Source organism: Ochotona curzoniae, unplaced genomic scaffold (assembly GCF_017591425.1).
Source record: "Ochotona curzoniae isolate NIBS_2020 unplaced genomic scaffold, NIBS_Ocur_1.0 contig_291, whole genome shotgun sequence".
Taxonomy (NCBI): Eukaryota; Metazoa; Chordata; class Mammalia; order Lagomorpha; family Ochotonidae; genus Ochotona; species Ochotona curzoniae.
Window position 1 is genome coordinate 14,101,101 of NW_024465649.1, and position 10,416 is coordinate 14,111,516.

General features: G+C 44.0%; 1 protein-coding gene across 2 annotated transcripts in view; it reads right to left on the reverse strand.

The window, feature by feature from the left end:
• ZFYVE9 (zinc finger FYVE-type containing 9) overlaps positions 1–10,122 on the reverse strand; it is a 150,606-nt gene extending 140,484 nt beyond the window's left edge. For both annotated transcript variants that reach the window (XM_040978540.1, XM_040978539.1), the window contains exon 1: positions 9,790–10,122. The gene's annotated coding sequence lies outside the window, so the exon portion shown is untranslated. The remainder of the gene's footprint in view (positions 1–9,789) is intronic.
• Positions 10,123–10,416: the final 294 nt, after the last annotated feature.

The following is a 10,416-nucleotide window of genomic DNA, read 5'->3' on the forward strand; positions in this document are numbered from 1 at the left end:
TTAGAGCAGTTAAGATGTTGTTTAGGATGCGAGGTTCAGCTTTGCTTCCAACCCATTTCTAACTAAGGCCCACCCTGACACAGAACAAGTAATGACTGAAGCACCTGGGTCCCTGCCACCCATGTGGGAGACCCTCACTGCTCAGGGTTCCCTGTTTAGGCTGGGCCAAGTCCCAGCTGTCGTCGGCATTTGGGGAGTAGACCAACAGACAGAAATCTCTTACTCTCATTATTTTTCATATACAATGAGAAAAAAATTTTAAACTATGGACAGTTATTATAATCACCAGAATTACAAAATGTTCCACAGAATGTATCTAGACCTTTTTTTCACAATTTTCTGAAACTGGCCAAGTATTTTTATTTCCATGGTATTTAGGGATTTTTTTCTATTGAAAATGAAAACTAGATTACAATCTATATAATATCTTCACAAAATTTTAATATTGCTTGCTCACTTTTTAAAAATTTTTCTTTACTTAATGGCAGAGAGAGAGAGAGAACAGAGAGAGCTTTCCCAGCTGCTGACCAGTCTCCCAAATGTCCACAATAGATAGGGCTAGACCAAACCAAAGCTCCAAGTCTCCCACTTGGGTGATACGGGCAAAACAACCTGAGCGTGCTCTCCTGCTTTCCAGGGTATGCATTACAGAGCAAGGGTGAGATTCAAGTTCAAACACTGCAAAATGGGATGTAGGTGTCTCAAGCAGCATCTTAACTGCTATGCCAAACTCACCCCTCAATGTCTCCCAGTAAAATAATACAGACTCCCCTGTTAAATAATAATAAATACATGTACTGTTCAGTCTTTCCTCATTTTAATAAGAGATAAAATGTCCAAATCTTAACCATTAAATGTCAGGAAGGAATCAACATAGGTTACAAACAGAAACACATATCTATTAATTCTACAGAAAAGGTTCTAGAGCTGCCATTTTTGTAACTTCATATGTAAACTATGGCATTCCAAGCAACTAAAACATATCAGTCAAAAGTTTCAGCACAATTCAAAGTAAACATTATATGTTTTAAAGTGATAGTATATAAATGCGGAAATAACATGGGTGAGCCACTGTAGGCATGATGAAGACCAAACCTCATACTTTGTTTACTCAAACAATGGTTCCCTACAGTATTTCCTATCCAGCTTGAAAAACTTTCAGAACATTCAACAGTCATTATTAACAGGCTTTGAACTACGTCCTACAAACCTCTTCGGAAAGCTTTAATACCTTGAATCAGGAACAAAAAACAGGATAATATACTACATGTAAGAAAAAAATATTTTTTTTAAAAAAAGAACAGCTAAACTGTACTTATTTAAAATTATGTATCATTGATATGTAATAACAACCCTTAAAATCTGTGAGACCTGAGTGTTTAGGGATGTTCGTATGCATCTGGAATTAAAAAAAAATTAGGAATGTTTTAGTAGAATTAAAAAAAAAAACTAAACCTACGGCTTAAAACCACTTTTTGTTAAGAAATATTCTTGACAGTCTTTTCTATAGTTCAAGGTCCCAAACCACCATTCACATCATTTGTAAGGTTAACCAGCAATGTGGTTAACCAGTTCCACCCACAGAATTCACTGTTAACTAAACAGGAAACCAGAAGGTTCACAACTTTCATCCCTAAACCAAAACCACCCTTTATCATCAAAGAATCTAGTCATTCCTTGGCAAAGTAAAAGCCTCAACCCTTTGCCTAATGACTATAAACAAAACCATGAACTTCAAATATTGCCTTATCACACCACTTCACGTTCACCTGGTTGTTTATAATCAAAAAGTAAGTGTTGGTGAGGGTGTAAAGAAACGGAATCCCTCATATACTGCTGGCAATAATGTAAAATGTAACTTCTTTGTAAAACAGTATGGCAGTTCCTCAAAATGATAAATATAAGCTTACCATTTGACCAGTAATTTCATCCATACTCCTAAGAAAAATGACAATAAAATATGTCCACACATTATTTCCTATAAGAATGTTCATAGCAACATTATTGCTAACAGCAAACATGTAGAAACAACCCAAAATGTGTTATATCATCTGCATAATGCAAAGAAATGAAGACCTGGGGCCCAGCGTGGTAGCCTAGTGATGTCCTCGCCTTGCAACCCACAGAATCCCATATGGGCACTGGTTCGTATCCACTCCAACTGTTGTAGCCTCTTGGGGAGTCAGTCAGTGGATGGAAAATATTCCTCTCTCCTCCTCTCTGTATATCTGACTTTCCAATAAAAATACATAAATCTTAAAAAAAAAAAAAAAAGTGAAAACCTGATTCACATCCAGGTTCTGGAACAACAACAACAAAAAGACTGATACAGGATACTGAATCCTGAAAACATTGTGCTAGATGAAAGAAACAAGTCATGTTTATACGATTCCACTCACATGAAATGTCCATCATAGACAAACCAACAGAGGCCAAAAAGTGCATCAATGGATGATTAGGGTCGGACAATTAGCAGAATACTGGAAGAACTAACAGGTACAGATTTCTTTTTGGAATAATGAAAATGTTCTAAAATTAGACAGTAGTGATATTTCTGCCATTCTGAGAATTGGCTCAAAGGCACTGAAATGTAAGACACATTTGGGATGCCTACATTTCATATCAGCATGCCTGGATTCAGGTCATAATTCCACTCCCAATTTTGGTTTCAGTGATGTCTCAAGCAGTTGATCCTTGACTTCTGTGGGAGACCTAAACTATGATCTTCACTTAGGGCTTCAGCCTGGCCCAGCCCCAGCTGTTGAGAACATCTGGGAAGTGAACCAGCAGATAGCGGATCTCTCTTTCCATCTCCCTTTCACTCTCCATCTTCAAGACAAATGACAACATTATTATAAAAATTAAAACCTTACTTAATAACCTAAATTTAAACAGCTGTACTCATTTCATGGTAAACCCTCTTATAGTTCATGTGATACATTACAGTGCCACAAGAACTCAGAATGAATATATACATATTCTCCCCAACTAATGAAAAAACTCTAGGTGCATGCTACCATATCCTTAAACCTTATTTCTTAAGGCTCCTCTCTTGAATATTAATACAAGGCCACTTAGGCTGAATTTAATTTTTAAAAATCTAGGGTATAGATTTACTATTCTATTTTTAATGCAACAGAACTAACATCATGAACATGACTGTAAACTTAAAGGTATATTGTCATAAATAGAAACAGAAAGGAACGAGTGGCCTAGAGATTAAGACGCAGATTGGAATACCCAGTGCATAGATTAGAGGGCCTAGGTTCCATCCTGACTCAGCTCCAGACTCTGGCTTCCTACTGCTGCAATCCTGGGAGGTGGCAGGGGATGATTCCAGTTGAGCCCCTGCCACCCACACGGGAGATAAGCTTCTGGCTCACAGCTTTGGCCTGGCCCAGACCCAACAACTCAGTGAATGGGAACTTCAGGAAATCCTTCTGTAGGTCTCCCTTTGTCTGCCTTTCAAGTCAATAAATAAGCAAATAAAACTTTCAAACTTTTCAGAAGTGCTATTTAACTTTTAAAATATTAAACATTTTATAGTATTTTCAAATTATTTTATTAAATGAATTCACTATGACTAAGTATAAGGCACTTTCCTAACTAGACAATTGAAACACTAATTTTACTGACTCTTTGGTTCATCATTAATTTAGCACTCTATAACACTTCAAAATTGATCATGTTAATTTTATTCCTTAGTATAAAATAATGAATGACCTTTCAAGCTCTTTCAAAATTCAGTGTAAATAAACATATTTTCCACTTTCAGGGTAACACTGATTTCTACCAGGACTCATGGAACTGAACTGCAGCTCTGATTTGCATATTCTAATATTTAATCCCCACATTTTTTTTAAATTTTGTGTTACAATTATGTAGGATCTGAGATTTCTCCCCTAAATTCCCACCCTCCGAATGATTTTCCCCATATTGTCACAATAGTACACTCCTTCATAACAAGTTATAATTCCATCAGTCTGTTACTTAAGTGTGCCCTGACACTGTCAGTACAGACAATGTCAGACTGTCCAGTATTCCATTGTCCAGATATGTCCAACAGTTTCACCGGCAGTCCATCTTTGATTTGGAAGTAGGAATGCATATTGAATTGTATCTTCACATCTGGATATGGTAATCTCTACACAATAATCTTATAACAAAGTATCAACTTCATTTTATTAAACAATAAACTAAGGCATAAAGGAGATAAGAAACTAGTTCAAGGTCATATGGCCTGAGCCTAGCACTTTGGGGCTGGCATGTATCTTAACAATAAAGCTGTTGCCTGTGGCATGGTTATCCCATATGTGCATCCCAGCTGTTTCACTTCTAATCCAGCTCCCTGCTAATGGCATGGAAAAAGCAAAAGATCGCCCAACTTGCCACCAACATGAGAGATATGGATAGGCTTCTGGCTTCAACCTGGCCTAGCACTGGCTATTCCAGTCACCTGGGGATTAAACCAGTATATGAAAGATCTCTCTCAGTCAATCAATCAATCAATCAATCAATCTCTCTATCTCTCTCTCTCTCTCCACCCCTATCTGTCTGTAATTAACTTTCAAATAAATTAAAGAATCTTTACAAAAACAAGAACTGGAACCTGTATCTGACAGGATATAAAATCTATTTCTAAGTTACTGTAATAGTAAGGAAAAGTCTGTTTTAAAAACTCTTCAGTTCTTGGGTAATTTTAGTAAATTGCTATCATTCGCTGAAAACTAAGAACTATTGATACTCAGTACCTACAATCAGATATTTCAAATGTGGCCACATCAGCCAGTCAGGCCAGTCCAAAGCCAGAAGCTTGGAGCTTCTACTGGCTCTCCCAAGTGGGTGCAGAGGTCGAAGGATTGAGCTGTCTTGTGCTGCTTTCCCAAACACATTACCAGGGAGCTTGATCTGAAATGGAGCAGCCAGGGCTTGAACCAGTGCCCATAAGGGGATGCTGGTACCATAGGGGAGGCTTAACCAATTATGCCATGGTGCCGGTCCCTCTACCTCTCAAATGAATAAAATAAATCTCTAAAAAAAGTAAAAATCAAGGCATTTTAAAAGATTTGTTTGCTTTAAAAAATAAATAAAGCTATTCACAATACTTCATCTTCATTTTAGTTTTCCCCAACAGGAAAAATGGAAATGAGCATTAATGAGTATCTATATGACAAATATTGCGCTAATTGTTTTTGATTACTCTTATCTCAGGAACCTGTTCTACTTCCCTGGGAGGAGAACACATACAAAGAAACTCAGAATCTCAATGTCACGCTGCTCTATGAGATAGAGCAAGCATTCCTGCCCGTATCTGAGTACACACTGCGCCACGTCATGCAGCTAACAACCCTAAAATACACACACATCATCCCATTAGGAACAGAAGCACGTAAGCTAAAATAAGCGCAATTATCTTTTAACCAAGCTTTGTTTCTTGTAACCAGTCTATGGCCAGCACATAACAGGTTCTGAATAAAAGTTTCCTGAGTGGGATGAACAGTGGTAGCATAACAACAGAAGAAGAAAGGGGATCACCCCTGCTCACTGCCTCTCTAAAGGAGTAAATAGAAAACTCCTTATACAATTAGTTCCTCCTGGAAAACACAGGATAAGGACTTAAAATAGAAAACAACACCCATATACAAAAATTATTATCTATGTTCTTAAAAAGATACAGGATGACACATAGAAGCCTTAAACAGAGATCTAGCCAGTTCCACTCAACTGCAGTATTTGTCTGACCCTGCCCTGGAACAGTTAATTTTACCTGTCCTGCTTCCACAATTAGCTAATTGCTCATAGAGTCCTTCCTCATATTCTGTTTCCCAGAACACCTCAGACAAGCACTAACAGCTGAAATTTTATAAAAATCTTCACAGGGGGGTCCAGCAGAATAGCCTAGTGGCTAAAGTCCTCACCTTGCACGCCCGGGATCCCATACGGGCACCAGTTCTACTCCCAGAGGCCCCGCTTCCCATCCAGCTCCCTGCTTGTGGCCTGGGAAAAGCAGTCGAGGACGGCCCAAAGCCCTGGGACCCTGCACCTGTGTGGGAGACCCGGAAGAGGCTCCAGGTTCCCAACTTAGAATCAGCACAGCCCCAGCTGTTGCGGCCACTTCGGGAGTGAATCATCAGACACAAGATCTTCCTCTCTGTATATCTGACTTCCCAACAAAAATAAATTTTTAAAAAATCTTTCACAGATCACAATACATTTTTAAAACGTAAAGGTCTTTCAGGGTGTATAAAATAACTTCCTGTATTTTGCACAGTCATGGACACTGAGGTCCATTAAACCCAACCGGCTTTTAATCCTTTAACACTGCAGACATCACAGTAGGCACTCAATAAATGTTGGTAACTGTTCCTCAAAACACCCTTTTTCTTTGTAGCATTATAACACCAATTATCTGTTGCTATGAGAAATATTGCCACTTAAGACCAAGAGTTGTGCTAGGAAACACATACTCATCTCTTATTTAAATGTACTAAAGTTACTATACCAGTGTTCTTGAAACTACTGGACCAAAGAATTCAAAACCTGATAAAAATGAAGCTCTTGGGCCCGGCGCGGTGGCGCAAGTGGTTAAGTCCTCGCTTTGCACGCCCGGGATCCCATATGGGCGCCGGTTCTAATCCCGGCAGCCCCGCTTCCCTTCCAGCTCCCTGCCTGTGGCCCGGGAAGGCAGTCGAGGATGGCCCAAAGCTTTGGGACCCTGCACCCGCGCAGGAGACCCGGAAGAGGCTCCTGGCTTCGGACCGGCATAGCATCGGGCGTTGCGCTCACTTGGGGAGTGAATCATCGGACGGAAGATCTTCCTCTCTGTCTCTCCTCTATGTATATCCGCCTTTCCAATAAAACAAAAATAATAAAAATAAATCTTTAAAAAAAATAAATAAATAAATAAATAAATGAAGCTCTTTAGACCATCACCACCCTCAGAATTCTGTCAAGGGCCCGGAGTGGCAATCTAATGGCTAAAATCCTCGCCTTGCATATGCTGGGATCCCTTACAGGTGCGGGCTGGTGTCCCATCTGCTCCATTTCCTTTCCAGCTCCCTGCTTGTGTCCTGGGAAAGCAGTAGAGGATGGCCCAAAGCCTTGGAACCCTGCACCCATGTGGGAGGCCCAGAAGAAGCTCCTGGCTTCAGATCAGCTCTGGTCATTGTGGACACTTGGGGAGGGAACCAGTGAATGGAAGATCTTAGTCTCGCCTCCTCTCTGTAAATTTGACTTTCCAATAAAAATAAACAAATCTTTAAAAAGAAAAAAAAAAGGCATTCTGATTCAAAGGGTCCAGAATCTACAGATTTTTAAAAATATTATTTGAGAGGCAGATTCAGAGAGCCAAACAGAGCACTCCTATCAGCTGACTCACTCCTTAAATGTCCTTACAGGAAGGATGCCTGACCTCAATCTAGTTCTCCCACATAGTCAACTGGCGCCCAAATACCAGAGTCATCACACATTGCTTCACACATCTAAAACCCAGAACTCGGGCCCAGCGGCATGGCCTAGCAGGTAAAGTCCTTGCCTTGAATGCACCAGGATCCCATATGAGCGCCGGTTCTAATCCCAGCAGCTCCACTTCCCATCCACCTCCCTGCTTGTGGCCTGGGAAAGCATCGAGGACCCTGCACCTGTGTGGGATATGGCTCCTGGCTTCAGATCTGCACAGCACCAGCCATTGTGGTCACTTGGGGAGTGAATCATCGGACAGAAGATCTTCCTCTCTGTCTCTCCTCCTCTCTGTACATCTGACTTTCCAATAAATAAATAAATCTTAAAAAAAAAAAAACCCAGAACTCAACCTCAGGCACTGAGGCAGGAAATGTGCACATCAAGTGAAAGCTTTACCATCTTCACCATGAAGCTCCAACACCTGCCCTAGAATCTGTTTCTTTTAACAAGCATTCTCAAGACTCTAAAGTTAGTATGTTTAGGGACATATGGAGAACTGAATTCCAATTTTAAAGAACTAAATAAATCTAACCAAAAAAAATGCTAATAAATAAAAGTAGAAACACACAGAATCTGACAGAAACAACACAAGGCTACAGCACAGCAGGTCCTCAAAAACCTCGCTGAGGTGAAGTAAGGGGCCTTTTAGGTAATTACAAATATTATCACATTTTAGTAATCAAATTCTACTGTGATTCTCACGTGATTGTGTAATCTTCAAAGGACAGTGGCACAGTCAGGAATTCTAAACCTAGTACACTAACAATTGAAGGTCTCACCACCCCGAGCAAGTATTTATCCATGTGATTAATTTAGGACAACCATGAAGTCTCTTAAGGCCCACAGGGGAGTACCTAGCTTCAATTCCCAGACCCGCCACCTGATCCCAGCTTCCTGGTAATACAGCCAGTATCGCCTCAACTAATTCAGTTCCTGACAACCAAATGGGAGACCTGGATTGAGTGTCCAGCTTCAGCCCAGCCCCACAGTCCCAGCCACTGGCGACCATGTGGGCAGTGACCCAATGGAGGGGGTGTGGGTGAGTGTGCGCACGTATACACACGCATGCCTCTCAAGTTACCATCAGTACAAGCGCATTTCAAACTGACCATCCACAAGTACTACCTGGAAGACGAAGAGCGATTCCTCCCTACTTATTAAACACTGACAGCCAACACACTGTCTTTCTATATGTTTTGAATTCCCTATAATAGCTAGTTATTATTTCCCATGATTATAAAAGTTCTGGAAGTACCTTCAGATCTTGTCATCTTAATACACATAATAGGAAAACAAGAACATAAACACTAATTCCACCTATTATAAATCATAAGCACTCAAATATCTAACTATGGTATCAAACTGTAATCACATATTCTTAGATTAATATCAGAACAAACCATTTTACCTTTAAAATGTACAAAAGATCCCAATTCCATCAGGTACCTGCTCTTAGAGAGTTACTACGATTTAAAATCCTCTTGGCACTCATTCTTGGATTTCTTTAAGCGGGACCATTTTTGTACTGTGGACAGAGCATTGAAATAGTTCCCTGGGGTGGTGCAGGGAGTAAGGGGGGGGGGGGGGACACCGTTGTAAAAAAAAAAAAGGTTTTATAACGTGAGTGTTTAGTTGGGAAACTTAGCATTGTAAAGCGAGGATGGGTCTTTTCCAATGAAGACTACCCTTAAAGACCAGATGTAATTTAAGAAAGCAAAGACGAGCTACCAGCAGGTGATGAAATTTCACCTCAATTAAGGGCGCAAAAGGTTATTCTCAAGCAAATCGCGTCCGCAAATGACACTCCAAGGCACGCTAGGGGCTCTCGGGGCCTCCCCACCGCACTTTCTGCACCCCAATTCTCACCCTGCCCTGGCTCCCTTCCCACCGGGACTCTCAGCAGGACCCGGTGCAGGGCGCGGGGAAGCCGAGGTTGTTTGCAAACGGGCGTCCTCCGCCTCCCTCCGGGATGTACTCGCAGGGCCCGGGGTGGTAGGACGCTGCGCCCGGCCCGGGCCAAGCCCAAGGGCGCCCGTGCCGCCCCCGCCGCCCCCGCCAGCCCCTCTCTCCGCACAGCCGGCCGCGCCGAAACCCAGGCCGGGGCGAGGGCTTGTGGGGAGCGCGGGGCCTAGTCACCCCCCCACACACACACACACACACCGGCCTCCATCCTCCCGGGAAACGCGAGAAGGACGGGTTGAGGCCCCAGAGTTGCGGGGTGGGGGAGGCGGCCGCAGCGACAGGACGCCCAGTCCGCCCGGCCTCGAGGCTGCCGCCAGGGCCCCCCGAGAGGCGGCGGCGGGCGAGCGGGGACCGCGCCGCACTCACCTCGGCCAGCGGCCAACACCGCTTCAGCATGGCCAGCGGGGTCGTCCCCGAGCCCAGAGTCTCCTCCGGAGGGCACCGGCGCGGCCCCGGGAGCCGCTGCGAAGCTTCCCACTCGTGACGGGGCTGTGGTCGCTGCGGTTGTTTGTTGCCGCCGCTGTTACCGCCGAGGCCCAGCTCCCGCTCAGGCGCATCGGCTCCCCGGGCCGCTGCCCCCTCACGCGGAGCCCGGAGCAGCGCCGCGGAACCGGGCCAGGGGCGCCAAGGCTGCGGCGGGACGACGGCCGAGCTGCCGCTGCCGCAGGCGGGGATCCTCCGGCGAAGCCCTCGGCGTCGCGGTGGACGCTCCAGCCCTCGGCGCCGCTGGGCCACAGCGCCCCCTGTCCCCCACGTCCGGCTACGGCGTCGGGACTGCGGCGGCCACGCCGGGCGCGAGCGGCTGGGAACGCGAGGGAGCGCGGCCTGGGTCCCTGCGCCGCCTGCGGCTCGCGGCCCGCCTCTCACCCCTGACGACGCTTCCTGGCAGCCGGAAGCCCCTCGGTTCCCACAAGCCCCTGGCGGTCCCACCACCCTTTTCCCCCCCGGCCGACCCCCGAGCACCGTTTCCTTCTCTGCAGAAGGTACGTGAGC